We start from the raw sequence: 18,647 nt of genomic DNA on the forward strand, positions 1-18,647 counted from the left end.
GAAGGAAGGAAGGAAGGAAGGAAGGAAGGAAGGAAGGAAGGAAGGAAAGAAGGAAGGAAGGAAAAAAAGAAGGAAGAAAGAAAGAATACCAATACTACTCTTTGGAATTTCTTAATTAGGGGTTTTCCATACCAGTGAAATTAGAGTCATATAAAGAGAAGGAGATGTGGACATAGACGTAAACACAGATAAATGGAACAGTTGATCTACCTACCCTTGACAGAGAGAGGCTTTCAGATCATTGCACCTTAGCAGAGAAGATACAAGATGGCCAATAGATGTCCCTAAAGAGAGAAAGTCCAATAATTAATAGACAAGAAGTAGCAATCATGAGATAATTACAGAATAGATATGTGATGCCCAGCAGAAAGAATCAGCAAGCAGCATGACCACGACACTAGAACACATCACCAGCTCTGAAGTGTCAGAGATGTGAGCTTGCCTGACCAGACCTGTCCCCTACACTCATCCTACCTCCTACTTCCTAGTATAAGGACAAAATGAAGTAATTGCCATAGATTTAAATTTGGAAAGAACCATTGAGATCATCTAGGCCAATCATTTCCTTTTGCAGAAGGAGAAACCAAAGCTGAAAGGAGTGAAGATCACACTGTGCCCAAGATACCCCAAGTAGAAGCTGGCACAGTTGGAATTTGAATCCCACTTCCCTGATTGAAAATGCAACACCCTTTGCACTTGACCATGTATGAAAAATTCTTGGAAAACATTCATGTGCTTTATGTGCCAGCTATTACTACTCAACCTGTTTCTCAGAGTAACTCCCACCTTTCATTTTTCCCTTTCTTACTGTTTTCCTACTTTTTCTCCTTTCCACCAAGAATAGATGGTGTGGCCTAGGGTGGGGATAAAGGAGGAAGAATACTAGAGCTATTCCAATCACTTCCATCTGCATTTCAAGGCCTATGTGTAGCTACCTAAAAAAACAAAAATCTAATCAGATTGAAAGGAATTATTCCACATAGGATACTTCATCTCTGCTTTTGACTTTTGGCCACTGTGCCTCAGTTTTCCCTATGAGAGGAAGGGAGTTAAAGTTTGTTAAACTTATTCATGTTCATATGTAGTTTTGTCCCTTGTTCTTGTTTGTGATGAGCCTGTTTTGTTTTGTTTTTAGTCATATTGCATTATAATGGGTACAAGGCTGGGCTAGGAGTCAAGAAACCTGGGTTCATATTCCATCCCTAACTATAACCCTTGGAAAATCACTTAATCTTTCTGGCCCTTACTTTCCTAATTTGTGTGGGATGGGGGCAGAGTCAAGATGGTAGAGTAAAAGAAGAACTCATCTGAGGTCTCCCAACATTCCCCTCCAAACAACTTTGAAATAGCATCTCAAATAAATTCTAGAGTGGCAGAACCAAAAAAAAAAAAAAAGGTCAATGTACACACACACACACACACACACACACACACACATACATACACAGGGAATAGAACCCAACTTTAACTTAGTCCTCAAAGTCAAGAAATGTACTGGGAAAATGGGAAAACAACAACAAAAAAGAAGCTGATTATAAAAAAAAACTACTCTGGTGAAAAAAAGACAAAGGCACAAATTCAGAAGAAAATAATAATGTCAAAATAACTACAAGCAAAGACTCAAAGAAAAATGTGAATGAAAATAAGCCCAACAAAAATTCCTGGAAGAGCTCTAAAAATACTTTAAAAATCAAAGTGGTAAAGAAAAAAAAATTAGGTAAAGAAATGAGAGCAAGGAAAAACATCACGAAAAGACAATAATACCTTGGAAAAGGAGGCACACAAAGAAGAAGGAAATTACACCTTAAAAAAGCAAAATTGGACAAATGGAAAAAAAGATAGAAAACTTCATAGATTAAAATAACTGCTTAGAAAATAAGATTGACCAACTGGGAAAAGTACAAAAGCTCACTGAAGAAAAAAATTCCTTAAAAATTACAATTGGACAGATGGGAGCTGATGACTCCACACAACATCAAGAAACAATAAAACAAAGTCAAAGGAATGAAAAATCGAATAAAATGTGAAATATTTCATTGGAAAAATGTTGAAGTTTAGAATAGACTGAGGAAAGATAATTTAAGAATTATTAGACTCCTTGAAAGCTATAATCAAAGAAAGAGCCTAGATATCATATTTCAAGAAATTAAAAAGGAAAACTGTCCCCAGTATCCCAGAATCATAGGGTAAATAGAAATTCAAAGAATCTACCAATCACTACTTGAAAAAGTGGTGTAGGGGCAGCTAGGTGGCACAGTGAATAGAGCACTGGCCATGAAGTCAGGAGGACCTGAGTTCAAATCCGGCCTCAGACACTTAACACACTTAATATCTGTGTGACTTTGGGCAAGTCACTTAACCCCAATTGCCCTCCAGAAAAGAAAAAAGAAAAAAAAATAGTGGTGTAAGAACCAAAATGAAAACTTCCAGGAATATTATAGTAAGATTCCAGAGTTCCCAATTGAAAGAGAATATATTGCAAGCAGCCAGAAAGAAATCATTCAAATATCATGAAGCAATAATTAAGATCACACAAGATTTAGCAGCTACCACATTAAAGGAGCAAAGGATTTGGAATATGATATTTCAGAAGTCAAAAGAGCTGGGACTACAATGGAGAATAACCTACCCAGCAAAACAGAGTATAGTGGCATAATTTTTCAAGGGAAAATGAATATTTAATGAAATAGTAGACTTTCAAGTATTCCTGTTAAAAAAAGACCCAAGCTAAACAGAAAATTTAACTTTCAAACACAAGACCCAAGAGAAGCACAAAAAGGTAAACATGAAAGAGAAACCATAAGGGACTCAATAAGGTTAAACTGTTTCTATTTCTATATAGGAAGATAATACATGTAACTTCTAAGAACTTTATCATTATTACAGCAGTTGGGAAAAATCTACACAATCAGAGATGATGGAAGGAATGAGAGGAATATGCTGAAATGATGCAAAAAAAATGAGTAGGGGAGAAAGAGGGATGCACTAAGAAAGGGGAGAGGAAAAATAGAGGAAATTAACATATAAAAGAGTCGTACAAAAAAGAACATTTTTAGTGGAGGGGAAAATTAGGGGTAGGGAGCAATGCTTGAACCTCACTCTCATCTAAATTGGTTCAAAAAAGGGAAAAAATATACACACACTCAATTAGGTGTAGAAATTTATCTTATGCAACAGGGACATAGGAGGGGGAAGGTAATCAGAGAAAGAAGAGGTAACAAAAAGGATGGTGAATAAAGAAAGATAGTAGTCAGAAGCAAAATAAACAGCTGTTTTAGTTTGCATTTTTCTAATCAATAGTGATTTAGAGCATTTTTTTAAACATTTGATTTAAAAACTTTGAATTACAGATTCTTTCCCTTCCTCCCTCATTACCCACCCTTACTGGGAAGACAGGCAATTCAATATAGGTTGTACATGTGTAACTATGCAAAACATTTCCATAGTGGATATATTGTGAAGGACTAACTATATTTCCCTCCATCTTATCCTACCCCCCACTTGTTCTATTCTCTACTTTGACCCTGTCCCTTTTCAAAAGTGTGTTCTTTTAACCACCCTCCCCCCCCACAACCTTCTTTCACCTGCATCTTCCCCTACTTTCATCCCCTTCCCCCCTACTCTCCTGTAGAGCAAGATACCCTATTTTGTAGGTATGTTATCCACTCCCTAAGCCAAATTCAATGAGAGTAAGGTTGACCCATTCCCTTTTGCCTTCCTCTTCTTCCCCTCCATTGTAACAGTTTTCTCTTGACTCTTCTATATGAGATAATCCTCTCATTCTATTCCTCTCTCACCTATCAATTTCACCTTTTAAGTATCATCCTTTCCTATTCAATTGGTCCTGTGCCCTCTGTCTATGTATACCTGTACACATATAAACACACACTCACATAGGTATTCATACACTCGTATACTCTCATATATAGACATACATATGTATGTCTATATATACATTTATATTCCCTTCAACTATTCTCATACTGAGAAAAGTTTCATAAGTTACAATTATTGATTTTCCATGTAGGAATGTTAATAGTTCAACTTTGATAAGTTCCTTATGATTTCTTTTCCCTGTTTACCTTCTCACCTCTCTTGCTTCTCGTATCTGAATGTCAGATTTTCTATTCAACTCTGGTTTTTTTCAGCAAGAAACCTTGAAAGTCCTCTATTTCACTGAATGATCATATTTTCCCCCGAAACATCATACTCAGTTTTGCTGGGTAGGTGATTCTTGGTTTTAATCCCAGTTCCTTTGACCTCCAGAATATCATATTCCAAGCCCTTCGATCCCTCGGTGTAGAAGCTGCCAGATCCTTTGTTATCCTGATTGTGTTCACATTGTTTCTTCTTGGATGTTTATAATATTTTCTCCTTGATCTGGAAACTCTGGAACCTGGCTATAATATTCTTGGGAATTTTCTTTTGGGGAACTTTTTCAAGAGGTGATTGGTGCATTCTTTTAGCCTCTATTTTGCCCTCCAGTTCTAAAACAACAGGGCAATTTTCCTTGAGAATTTCTTGAAGTATGATTTCTAAGTTCTTTCTTTGATCATGGCTTTCAGGTAGTCCAATAATTTTTAAATTATCTCTCCTGGATCTATTTTCCAGGTCAGTGGTTTTTCCAATGAGATATTTCACATTGCCTTCTATTTTTCCATTTGTTTGGATCTGCTTAATAGCATCTTGATTTCTCATAAATTCATTAGCTTCCATTTGCTACAATCTAATTCTGAAGGAATGATTCTCTTCAGTGAGCTTTTGAGATTCTTTTTCCCATCTGGCAAATTCAGCTTTTTAAGGCATTCTTCTCCTCATTGACTTTTTGAGCCTCTTTTGCCATTTGAGTTAGTTTATTTTTTAAGGTATTATTTTCTTCAGTCAGGTTATTGACTGTCTTTCCATGATGTTCTTGCATCATTCTCATTTCTCTTTCTAATTTTTTCTCCACTTCTCTTATTTGGTTTTCAAAATCCTTCTTAAGCTCCTCTATGGCCTGTAACCAACTCATATTTTTCTTGGAAGCTTTTGGTGCAGGAGTTCTGATTTCATTGTCTTCCTTCCATTCTACGCTTTGATTCTTTTTGTCCCCCAAAAAGGAATCTAAAGTCAGATTGCTGTGCTTGCTTTGCTTTCTCATGTTGCCACTCAATTACTTGACTTTTGAGCTTTTTGCCACAGTGAAACTCTGCTTCCAGAGAGAAGAGTTTTGTCCCAGATTGGTGGGATTTTCTCAGCTGCCAGAGCTATTACTTGGGTGCACCTCCTCACACACCTCAGGACCTCCACCCAACTCAGTGATCCAGATCCAAGCAGGTTAAAGCAAGAGCAACTGCCCCTCAGAATGGTTTCTTGGTCCTCCTACAATCTGCAGGCCAGAATCTCTTAAGCAGCCATGCAGTGGCAGCTGCCATGCCTCAGTCACTTCTCTCCCTCCAGGGACAGAGGCTAGACCACACTCTCGGTCCCCCTGTTCCCAAAGTCCACACTGACTTTTTACTTTGCCTTTGGCATTTATGGGTTCATAATTCTGGAAAACTGCCACAGCTGCTGGTGATCCAGTCTCCTTAAGTCCCTCCAGCCACGGCTGGTCAGGGCTGCCCTGAGGCTAAACCGTGAGCTCACCTTGATCTGGACTGTGCTCCCAGGGAGCTGCAATGGATCCTTCCTGATGGCCTGCCAGGCTGCCTTCAGCAGAAGATTTGTTTCTCTCTGTCACTTTGTGGTTTATACAGCTTTAAAACTTGTTTAGAGTCATAGTTTATAGGTATCTGAGGTGGTTATGGGGAGAGCTCACGGAGTTTTCCTGCTTCTATGCCACCATCTTCCTAAGAGATACCCTAGAGCATTTTTATATGACTATAGATAGCACTGATTTCTTTTTCTGAAAACTGCTTATTCATATCCTTTGACTATTTATCAATTGGGGAATTGCTCTTATTTTTTTATAAATTTGACTCAGTTCCCTATATATTTAAGAAATGAGGAATTTATCAGGAAATCCTACTGGGAAATGTTTTTTTATTACTTCACTGTCTGCTAGATTATAGTTGTAGGTGCTAATGATCTTCTCTGCCTTGAAACTGAGACCAGGGACCCTATTCCCATTTGACTGACCCTCCAGTGCTTCTCTTCACCCTGGAACTGTGACCCAGAATGTGTCTAGACTGAGAGCTCCAGAAGATTCTTCTGATAAAGCTCTCCCAGCCACCACGGAGACCCATTGCTGGTGTTACTGCTGTGCTCCTGGGAGGCACTCACCCTGGTGTCACAGGTGTCTCCTAGAAACCTCCTAAATTGTCTTGGGCTGGAAAAAAAATCTCACCCTAATCTTTTGTTGGCTCTGCCATTCCAAAATTTTATTTGAGGTATTATTATGAAGTTTTTTAGAGGGGGACATTGGGAGAGTTCCGCTGGGTTACGGTACTCCTCCATATTAGCTCCATTTGTATAATATTAGAAGCTCCTGTTGAATCCACAAAAGATGGGTGACTATGTCCACTCCCTGTTCTTTACCCAGGATGAGGGGTAAGCTGGGTTCAGTTCTGGGGAGCCCATCCTCTAAAGAGTTAGGAACTAGGTTCCCTGTTCTCACATACTTCGGTTCAGTATACCCCCACCCCAGTGCCCTAGGGAAGATGTCACTTATAGCTTAGGGTATGTCTCAATTCTAGGGTTTTACAGAAAAAACAGGATATTAAAAGGGACTTAATGTACCGTGTGAATTAGGTATGAGATCGGTAATTTATTCCTCTACTCTCCCCATCCCCAAAAAGAATTCTAGACACAAAAACTAACAAGTATGCATTTGAGTAAAACAAATGTTAAAGAGAATTCAGTAACACAATCACCTTTTAGAATCCACTGGGAGGCTGAAGTTTAAATTTCATTGGAACCTAAAGTAATTTGCAGGAATAATAATTAGACATTCTGCATTTCAACTCTACTTTGCACTGTCCAAACTCCTGGATCGTGTCTATTGGCAAAACCTCCAGGTTTGGGTCAGTCTTTTGGCAGCGCCTGAACTCTCCAAGAGCCCAAGTAGTTGCCGTTTCTTGTCACTATTTAGCTCTAACTCAATGAGACCCAGTGCCTCTATACATCTCAATCTTATAAGCTAACCTCTAAACCTGGACAAATTCATCTCAGGATAGATACTCATCTAAAATCAGAAAGAGCAAACCCAAAAGCAGAGAAGTCAGCCAGGGGTCCTGGACAAGCCCACTTCGTTGAGGTCCCTCTGTACTAGCTGCCACATGGTCAAAGCCACCATGATGTTGGAATAAAGAAAAGCCATTGCTTCCCCCTGCCCCTCACTGGGAGCCTCAGAGCTACATGATGCTACCTGCAGAAGCAAAGGAAGAGAGAACAAGTGAGCAAGTGTTTCTTCTTTTAACTATCATGAATACTAGCCTCTTGCTAACTAATATTGGATGGAGAAAGACCAAAGGAATAGTCAAGAGGTTACCATGTAATAGCATAATACCAAGTCCTTAGGATCATTAGGTCACCACATGGCCCAGAGCAGGCCTCAGAATTCCCACATGCTTGACTGGAGCCAGGAAGGGCAAGTCCAAGAGTGCCCCATGGTATAGCTCTTGTTATATTATTTTTTATTCTCTGCTTGTCTGAGTGCACTCTGGTGTGGTCCTTGCTTTTAATCTGACAACAACAGATGCCTAATTCAACCATTTAAGCAATTCCTTGTCTGTGTGACTGCTTCCAGGGAGCTAAAATAGATTTTCTGACCCACTTCTAGTCAGATTCCCCCCTCATATTCAAAAGCTACAAGGTCATTATCACAGAAGGCAGCATGCCCATGCAGTAAGCTCATCTATAAAAATGGTCCCCATGGACTGCCAGGAGGCAAATGTTCAAAGTGCATTATTAGCTGAGGCTGGGCATTTGTTACTTGCAAAATGCCACAGGGATCACATCATGGAGAAGAGATATAAAACCCCGATTCAAGGCTTTCTCCATAAAATGGGAAGAAAGGCCACAGGAGAAAAATAGGATCCATCCTTCATACCATGGTCCAAGTTGTCCAAAAGCTTTATGGAGGCTCATTTGTCATTCTTCACAACACTTGGATAAGAAAAAAAAGAATATAAGCATTAAAGAAAGAATGGAGCAGGTCAAAGCATGGCCAATGGGCCCTCCTTTGTATAGTCCAAGAAGAAAATCAGGGTGGGCACTAGCCTCACAGTCTCATGGGATGGGAGAATCCAGATTCAAAGGGCCATAGAATTATAGAGTAGAACTTGAGATTGGATGATCTAGGTCAATCTCCCTAGAGCTGTGGCTCAGTGATATGAACTGACTTGTCCAAGGTCAAATGCAGATTCTTCAGCTGGACCTTAGGCCTTCAAGAACTCAACTAGCAATTACAACCCATAACAATCAGGAAAAAAATTACTTTTGTTATTCAAGGTTAAACATCTGACTCCAACCCACTGGTAGTTAACAATAACAGTAGCTCATCTTGATGGATTCGATTCCATTCGAGGAGCCTTTATTTAAGTGGGAAAGGCCAGGAGATGGGGATAAAAAAGGATCATCAAGGAGCTTACATTTTCCAGTGGGATAACACTGTACATTGATAAATAAATACAATAGGTAGCTAAATAAGGGAAATAGTACTAACAACCAGGATGAAAGAGTGGGGATTGGAAAAGGCCCTGGATAAGAAGCAGCATCTGGGGTCAGCCTCCAAGGAGGGTAGTGATTCTAAAAGGTAAGAATAAAGAAGGAGTTCATTATAGCCTGCACAAAGAGTGTGGAGACAGCTGATGGGATGATAAATTCAGAGATGAACAAGGAGACCATTTTGTGGAGAATATAGAGTGCATTAAGAGGCTTAAGGAAGATTATTTTGGAAGTGATGTGAAGAATGGATCAAAGGGACTAAAGAATAGAGATAGAAATTCCTTTAAGGAAGATAATGCAAGAGTTATGGTGAGTCATGAGAGTCATAATAAGATCCAAATTGTGATGGTGGCAATATGAAGAAGAGAGGGAGAGAGGAGTGCCGGGGAGAGGGAGAGAAACAGAGACAAAAAGAGACAGAGACAGAGAGAGAAGATAGGAAATACATGAGGACAGAATCAATATGAGCTTGTAACTAATATGACTAGATGTGAGAAATGAAGAAAAGGAAGAATCAAAGATAAAACCAAGCTTAGGAGTATAAGAGAACGTTATAAAAGTATAAAAGTATATAAGTATAAAAAAAAAAAGTATAAAAGTATATAAGTATAAAAGAACGTTAGTACTACAGACAGAAATAGTAAAAAAAAAAAAACAAGAGGGATAAGACATAGGGAAAGATAATGAGTTTGATTTTGGACATTTTGAATTTGTGGTGCTGGTGGAGCATTCAGGTTAGAGATGTTTTGTAGGGAGTTGGGAAGACAGATCTGGCCCTGGCCAAATACCTCCTCTATTCAACATTCTTCAGTCATTCCCTGTTGCATTCTTGGTAAAGCTAAATTTCTTTTGCCTGATATTCAAGGCTCTCTAAAGTCAGGCAACTACTTTCACAGAACTTTGTAAACCACGCCAGAAAGAAAACCACTGATTCTGGCCCTGCTGAGCATGTTGTTCATGGCTCTAAATATCACCTGGCTAAAGAATTTGCTAAATGAATTCTCTCATTCCAAGGACAAAATTTACTGGTAGCATTCTTGACTTATCACTTTACATACCCCTGAAGTGTTGAAATATAATTTCATTCTTATTGAAATTACTTCATTTTAACACGGACTCCTTCAAACATTGTCATCAATGATATATTACCTAAATAGCAGCAGTTGAAGATAAAGTATTTGCTTTCAGCTCATCTGTCTGTTTGCAGATAGAGACACTTATGTCTGAGCCAGAGATTGTTCATGTCCAAGTTAGGGCCACTTAGAATCAATGACAATGTCAGCTAACCTGAGTTATAACAGTAACACCATGTCAAGTTACCTTTCACATAACCTAAGCAGGACAAACAGAATAACGAATCCATCAGAAGACCTTTTGGACTGGACTCTTCTACTGGATGTCCTATTTCATCTGCTCCAGTTTTTGTCTGAGTTTTCATTAATTCAAGCAGCTGGGGAGATAATAATTGTTCATGGGTAGGCAGGGCCAATATAATAAAAATGACAATTTTACCCAAACTACTTTATATATTCAATGTTATCCCAATTAAATTACAAAAAAAATTATTTTACTGAATTAGAAAAAAATAATAACAAAATTCATTTGGCTTGTCCTTTGAAATCTGTCTTGACCACAATCACATCCATGCCAGAGAAGTATAACGTCTTCCAGGGTCTTGCTTCATTCATTATCTTCCCCTCTTTGTTACCACATTCAGTCCTTCCATATTTCACATAACTCACATACAGATATGTGTTCAGGACTTCCCCATTCTAGGAAACGCTCCTCTATTCTTGCTCTCCTCCGTGATAACCTCCTATCTCTCTCTCTTCCCCCTTTACTTCTAGAAAGAGAATTCATTTTCATGGGATGTTAGATTCAGAGGTAGAAGGGACCTTGGAGGCCATTTAGTCCCCCTACACCACCTTAGTCACTACTTTCCACTCGCCCTTCCAAAGCTAAGATCTATGATACTATTCCAATTTTACAGAATCATCAGATTCCAGAAAGTGCTGTGAATTCAATGGTCATTTAGTCCAATTCATAACTGAAAGTGATTCTCCTCTAAAACATACCCAACAAGGGGTTAACCATCCTCTACTTAAAGATCTCCAGTGAACAGGACTCTCCTACTTCCTGAAGCTTCTCATTACACTTATAGTTGTGCTGGTAGGAAGCTTGTTTTCATACATCAAGCCAAAAGTTACTTCTTTGTATCTTCCACACACTACTTCTACTTCTCCCCTCTAGCATGAAACAAACTGAAGCTAATCTCCCTATCACATAATGGCCCTTCAACTATTTTGAAGCAGCTATTATGTCCCCTATGAATCTTCTCTTCACCAGGTTAAACATTAATCAACCAATCCTTATATGGCCCTTCACCATCCTGGCTCCCAATCCTCTGGATACTCTCCAGTTTATTTATACCCTCCTCAGTCCTGACCTTTCTCTCTCAGCTCCATTCTCTCATTCCCATTTCCATCTGCCACTGGCACCAAAAATTGTCTATTCAAATGTGAGTTCATGATCTTTTCCCCAAAACCTGTACCTCATCTTAATCTTCCTATTTTAGATAAAAATGCCACCATCTTTTCATCCACCTAATTTAAAAACCTAAGGGTTACCTTTGCCTAATGCCATGCCATCCCCACGACAACATTGTTACCCACATCCATACAATCAGTGACCAAGCTCTATTGAGTCAAACTAAGAAATCCTATTGAATAATGGGGTCATATTTAGAGCTATAAGAACCTCACAAAGGAACTGAGGACCAAGGACATGAAGAAAACTACCCAATGTCACAAAATAAGTAAATATCAGACTCATGAGTGAATGCAAGTCATCTGATTTGGAGTCTTTCCATTGTTCTACATACTGCTTCTATTTCATCCATCCCCTGCTTTCTACTTCAGGTGCTACCAGTGTGGTTCAGAGTTTTTTAAATAGCATTTATATTTTTACTTTCTCTAATATATCTTTTTACTATTGCCAATATAATGTCCCTAAAGCACAAAACTCTTCAAATCACCGCCATGCTTTACAATCTTCAGTGGCTCCCACTTTGCTGTCATAATAAACTAAAAACCAAGTCATTAAGCATTTTAGGTACCTTCTATATGACAACATTGTGCTATGTACAAGAGATACAAAGAAAGAAAAAAGACAATCTCTGATCTCAAGGAACTTACAGTTTAATGGAGGAGATAACACGCAAAGAACTATATACACATGGATGTATGCAAGATTCATTAATATTAAAGAGGGTTAGGGAAGGCTTCTTGCAAAAAGTTGGGTTTTAGAAGAGACTTGAAGGAAGAAGCCAGGAAAGAAAGCCAGGAGGCAGAGATGAGGACCAATGAGAGCATGAACTTCAGACGTGAAGGACAATCAGTGAAAATTCCTGGAGTAGATCACAGGGTAACGCAAACTAGAGAGGTAGGAAGGAGACAGTTTATGAAGTGCTTTGGATATGAACTAGGGGTTTTTTTATCTTGGGGGTGATAAGTTGTCAGAGTTTAAGAATAAGGGGGTACCATACTCATACCTAGACTTCAGGAAGCCCACTTTGATCACTGACTGGAGATTGTATTGGAATGGGAGAGACTAGAGGCAGAGACATCAGCCTGCAGAGTATTGCACACCAGGTGTGAGGTGATGAGGTGATGAGGGCGGTAGCCGTTTCAGCGGAGAGAAGAGAGCAGATTTAAGAGATGTAACAAAGGTCAAATCAATAGGTTTTAGTGACAGATTGGATATGGAGGTGAGAGAGAGTGAGGAGGCCAGAATGATGCCTAGATTGTGAGCCTGAGGGACTAGGAGGCTGTGTTGCCCTCTACAAGAACAGAGAAGGTAGAATTTGGGAGAGAATTTAGGGGGGAAAGGTCTAGAGCTTCCCATACCTCAAACTTTGGGACAAGAAGGGGGTGGAGGCTCTTATCTACAAACTCTAGTATTTACTTCTAATGATACTTATCTACCTTAGGGATTTTGGAATCATTCCTAGAAAACTCATCGTGGTAAGCAGGAGAGTAAGTCGATTAAGGAGGTCTAAAAGGATTGCCTTACAGTAGTGAGAGTCTAATTGAGACTACGTAAAAGAAATTTATAGTGGACCCAGTTAGCACGGTTTTAAGATTTTCTTCAGCTTTTTTCAGTGGCACATAACTAAGGCAATGGATAGTGGGGTAAACCAAGACCAAGCGTTAGCAGAGCAAGATCAGCAAGAAAGTCTAGAGAAGAAGACAAGGTAGAGTCAAACGGCTACACTGAAGGGTCAAGGTGGGGAAGAGAGGTAGTTTCGGTCAATACAGGGAGGATGCCCTAGGAACGAACTAAGGGGTGGAGGGATTGGAGGTCACAATGTTGATGAAGAGCAAGATTTACCGTTGCAAGGCAAAGAAAGAGATGCAATGACAACATAGATCATGGTCACATAAAGGAATTTCAGAACTGATGAACTTGGGGGGGGGGGTGCACTATGGGGGATGGCCCGATTAATGGTATAACTATCTCTGTGTGGAGCTAAAATAAGGGGAGGAATAGGTCACAGGAAATGGGTGAGCTGAGGAACTGAGCTGTTAGGGCATTTGAGGGAACATCAGTATGTTCATTAACATCTCCTAGTGTGAGAGCAAAAGTTAGTGAGAAGAGAAAAACTGTGCAATAACCTCCTTGAGGAAAGAGGGTATATGTCCTGGTGGATAGGGACTCCCTATATAAAGTACTTTTCAGCATTAAAGTACTATATAAAGTTGGTTATCAGTATCATCATCATCGAGAAGATAATTCACACACAAACCTGGGGAACATCTTAGCAGGAAATAAGACCTTGGCAGATGGAGTGGAATAGCAATGTGATTTGAGTGTTGCTGGGGAGGAACGTCACCTCAAACATGGATCTTGTCCCATCGCCTAAAACCTCGCCATTATGAACTTATCCCTTCAGGTGTATCCTCCTTTTATGTTCACCCTGATAAATAACAGTTACCAGAATCTTGGGGTAGTAAATATGGATCAAAAAAAACCTTAGAGGAAGAAGACTTAGTCTCCTTAGTCTGGCCCTCCAGATCACTGTCTAACTAAAACTAACATTACCAATCTAGTTTCACACTCATCTATATTCTACCCGAAGAATATTATGCCATATCTCCTGTCACTTCTTGATACTTCCCACATCACTACATTTGCACATACTCCTTACCCTGAACCCACACCTTCCTAGTTCAGACTCTCTCCAGATCTCTGCCTTTGAAATCCTCTTTCTTCATATAGCCTTCCCAAAACCTTCCAAGAAGCCTTTGCATTTTCCCAGAACCTTGCACACTTCTCTCTTGGTTCTCCCTATATCATTCATAGGATCACGTATTTAGACCTCCGAGACACCTTAGAGCTTTTCTAGTCCAACCTCCTTATTCTACTGCTGAGAAAGCTGAGGTCTGGTGACTTGCCCAAAAGTCACATAAGTTATAAATGGTCATGCTGGGACTTGAACTCAGGTCCCAAGATTAAGTCCCATAGTGAACTTTCTAATAAACTCAGTTACCACATTTTAACGGATAGAGTTAGTTTGGGGGCACAGCTTTGATCTCCCCCCACTGAAATATTCCTTGAGGACAGTTCTTGTGATGTCTTCCTTTTTTGCAAGTGCAACAGATGAATATAGTCATTCTACACGCAGCAAGTGCCTGATGCAAGTGTGTGCTGAATTGAATCAAAATTGACGACTTGGAAAAGAGGGGAACAGCAGTGGAACCAGTTGGTACTTGAGCCAGAGTTTGTTTAATCTATTTAGTTCAAGTCAGAGGTAATGGCCCTGACAGTATAGAATGAGTCTAAATGCTCTCCAAATCTGGGGAAATTTGCATAAGCGCTGGAACATGTACATAGCATTCCTAACCCTACAGGAAATACACAGACAGGGGAATTATGGAGCGCTTTCTTTGCCTGCCCCCGATTTGCTCCTACTGATCACAGCATTTTCCTGCTATACATCTTCGTGGTCATGCCTAATAAGGCATCTTAGATTGCAACAACATGCATACAATTGAGACATGCCATGGCAAGTAGAAAATTAAAAGAAAACATGTGCTTAAAAGAGTCAGTCTGGAAAATTAAAATATATTCCATAGATACCTTCTGATGAGATGTCATCCATTCTTCACACTACTTTGAAGCTAAGTAGTTCCTATCAAGAGATGTCTCTGCCCTGTGCCCATTCCTCACCCCTAGACACATACACTCATTCTCCCATTAACAGTATGGCAGAGTGCTGGACTTGGAGTCAGGAATATAGGACACTTTTGACACTAGCTATAGGACTCTGCCCTAGTCATTGAAGGTCTCTGAGCCATAATTTCCTCATTTGTAAAATGGGGAGAATAACTTTAGCACATCAAATTCTGGGTGTCTCAAAAGTCTTATTGAAGTTTTAAAATTATTGGCTCATAGTTTTAAGCTCTTGTAACTTAAAACTTCTCTAGGACTTTTGGGACACTCTCTATATAAAGTATATATAGCAAGAAATAAGACCTTGGTAGATGGAGTGGAACAGAGATGCGATTTGAGTGTTCCAGGGGAGAAGTGCCACCCAAAATATGGATCTTGTCCCACCGCCTGAAACCTCACCATTACAGTCAGCCCTTTGGGTGCTTTCTCCCTTTATGCTGGCTGATCCTGTCAGTTGCACTCATTCATCAAGGTCCATCTCAGACGCCTTCTGCTCAATGACACCTTGAAGCAGCATTTGTAAATTACAAAGAACAGTGAACTAAGTGGAAATCAGGAGATCTGGGTTCTGATTCTGGCTCTGCCACTGACTGGACATGGACTATTGGCTAAGCACAACCTTTTCCTTATGTGGATCTAAGGTCGCTTCCAGCTCTGAAACTTTATGAATTCTATTTAGTTTGTGTGTTGTTATTATATGCATTTTTCTGCTTTTCCAACTGGTCATTCCCTATTTTGTTTCCATGAAGACTGTTTTCCATCTTTCAGGTCATGGTTTTGGACTTGTCCTTGATAAACTCAATTATTCTTTCAATTCAGATCACTTCTTTTTAAAGGACAGATTTGAAAAGTTCACAATTTTTTTTCTGCCAGCCCTCTATTATTTCTACTCTTAAGGACCCTGTTACATTCATCATTTAAATCAAAGCTTCTCAAAAATTAATCAGAACCTTTGGCTTTAAAAAATGTTGTATTACTTCTTGTTTTTATGTCATAATTATTTCTGACTATACCCATCTTCACTTTCCCTCCTTAGTAAGTCTTTCCTGTAATAAAGAAAAAAACAAAGCTAAGCAAAATCAGCCAATCCACTGACTGTGTCTGGCAGTATATACTCTCCCCTTCCCACGTCTCCAATAAAAGGGTAGTGGGTCATTTCCTTACCTTTTCTCCAGAGTTAAACAATCATTATTATTGCAAAACAACACCATTCCCTCCCTCTAAAGCAGAATCCATGTAATAAAATCCTCTATTATGATTTTAAGGGACCACTACTAATAATAATTAGCACCCCAAGGTAGCAACACACAAACACACACACACATATGCCTTAAAGGGCTACACATGTGTCCATTATGATTGAGAAACACAAATAAGGTGACCACGATTGGCAACTTACCATTAAAATATTTTTTTCTTTTTTAAATATATTTTATTGTCTTTTACTTTTTAAATAGCATAATTTTCTCCTGTATTCCTTCCCCCTTCCAGTGATCATACAACATAGCAAAAGGTTTTTTAAGACAAAAAAGGGGGAAAATTGACACAACTGATCAATATATAGAAAATATATATTTATATATATGCACGTATATACACACATACATACATTTATACATATATGTATACATATTAAGCAATGATCTGAAAGGAAGAAGACAAATTTTAGTCTTGAATACAGTCAATAATTAGCTGGTCTTTACAAGTCCCTTTGCATTTCTGAATCTCTATGTTCTCATCTATAAAAGTGAAGAATTATATTCAATACTTATTAGCATTGCCTCCATCTCTAATAATCTGTAATCCTACATTTCAAAAACTTTTTTTAAGGCAGGGAGTCAGGGGTTTCTCATTTTTACTTTAACAATTCAGGAGTTGTTTGTATGTTCATTTGTTTAATTTGTTGCATTTTGTTTTTAGATGACTTTGTAAATTTGTTGGAAAGTATTGTTTGTTTTAATTTGATAACATATATGGTGTTCTTGGATTATTGGAAATAATTGTAAATTTAAGTGTTGTACAATGTACACGTTTTCAGGATTTTTCAATACATTGATCAGTTGTGATAATTTTGCCCCTTTTTGTCTTAAAAAACACTTTTGCTATGTTGTATGCTCATTGGAAGGGGGAAAGAATACAAGAGAAAATTATGCTATTTAAAAAGTAAAAAACAATAAAATGTATTTTAAAACGAAAAAAATTTAACTGTAAGTTGACAATCGTGGTCACCATATTTGTGTTTCTCAATCATAATGGACACAAGTTTAGCCCTTTAAGACTTACAAAGTTCACTCTATCCATTATACATATCAGATATTGTTGAATTTTACAATAATCCTGTGAGGTTATTACAGATATTACTATTTTACATGTAAAGGAATTTTTTCCATGTAAAGGAATTAAGGTTTAGAGAGAGGTTAAGTGACTTAAAGTAACATATCTAAATATCTTGGGCAGGATTTGAATTCAGGTTTTCCCGGATCTGAGTCCATGACTAGATCTATTAAATCAGACCCTCTCATTCCAAATTGTAGATTTGGTTCTTTGGTTTTTGTTTTATCATCAGAGTCATGGATTTAGAGCCAAAAGGATGCTTAGAGATCATCTAATTCAACATCTTCATTTTGTATAGGAAAAAAATATTCCTAGAGAGGTCACATAGGTTAAAGTAAGTGGTAAAGCCAGGTTCTGATTATAGCTCTCACAATCTCTACATTACTCACTCTTTATTTCCACTTTTGTGGTTTTTTTATCTGTTCAGACTGATGTTTCCAAATCATTGATCTTGGGTATTGGCACAAAAAAATATTTAGAGTTTTTCTTAAAAGCAAAGACTAGAAAGAAACACATTATTTTATATACACAGAACAGAGATAGATTGACAGGATCATACAGAGTTTGTACATCGTACATTACTGGGTGTTCTAAAAATTGATTCTAGACCAATGAGAAACTACTTTTTGAGTCACATGATTGATCTCAACCAATTCAATGGTTCCCACCATAAATTAAATGTATAAATGCAAGTTACTAGTATAGAGAGCAAATTGACCAGGTTTGCTACTTGTGTACATCTGTCATTACAGACCTTTTCCTTAAGAGGTCATCTGGAGACTTCACAAATCATAGTTAAGAAATCATGATCCTACATAATCGATCCTTGTAGTCCAATGCTTCGGAGATCTTTCAGTTATGCCATGTGGGTGCTCCCACTACCAATGAAGAAGGCAGCATGGCACACAGGAGAAAGTCTACATTGGAATCACATGACCTGAGTTTGATTCCTGAATATATATCTATGTGCTACTGTGGGCAAGTTAATGACCTACTTTGGGTCTTAGTTTTCTCATCTCTAAAATAAGAAAGAGAGACTAGATGCCTTCTAAGGTCTCTTCCTGCTCTAAATCTGGGATATGTTCACCCCATGCTTTGGTGGATATTTTTTATGAGTTTCCATGGTCATTTGATAGTTCACACTGGTGAACTTAACAATGTTGGCCCTTTGATTAATACCCACTGTTCCACCAGGGATCTGAGACCTTTCCCTTTCTAACAGAGGATCTACCAGAGTTAGTCTTTTCCTGGCACAGTTATTAAGTGCCGTGGGTCATTTCATTGTATTGGAGTAGAACCTTAGTGGAGCAATCTTTAATAACAAGCATTAATTAAATGCTAAATCATTGGTTATTATTACATGAAGCCTTTTCACATATACTTAATATTTATTATTTAACTATCACCAAGTACAGATGCAAAAAATCCTTCGTGTA

The 18,647-nt window shown here is 38.5% G+C and overlaps 1 long non-coding RNA gene across 1 annotated transcript in view; it reads right to left on the reverse strand.

Moving 5' to 3' along the window:
• LOC138158144 (uncharacterized) overlaps nucleotides 1-18,647 on the reverse strand; it is a 342,218-nt gene that overhangs the window by 248,270 nt on the left and 75,301 nt on the right. The window contains exon 2 of the long non-coding RNA XR_011167566.1: nucleotides 215-284. This is a non-coding gene — a long non-coding RNA (uncharacterized lncRNA). The remainder of the gene's footprint in view (nucleotides 1-214; nucleotides 285-18,647) is intronic.

This window comes from Petaurus breviceps, unplaced genomic scaffold (genome assembly GCF_028583685.1).
Source record: "Petaurus breviceps papuanus isolate PSGF00001 unplaced genomic scaffold, PetGlider_PUasm1.0 174, whole genome shotgun sequence".
Classification (NCBI taxonomy): Eukaryota; Metazoa; Chordata; class Mammalia; order Diprotodontia; family Petauridae; genus Petaurus; species Petaurus breviceps.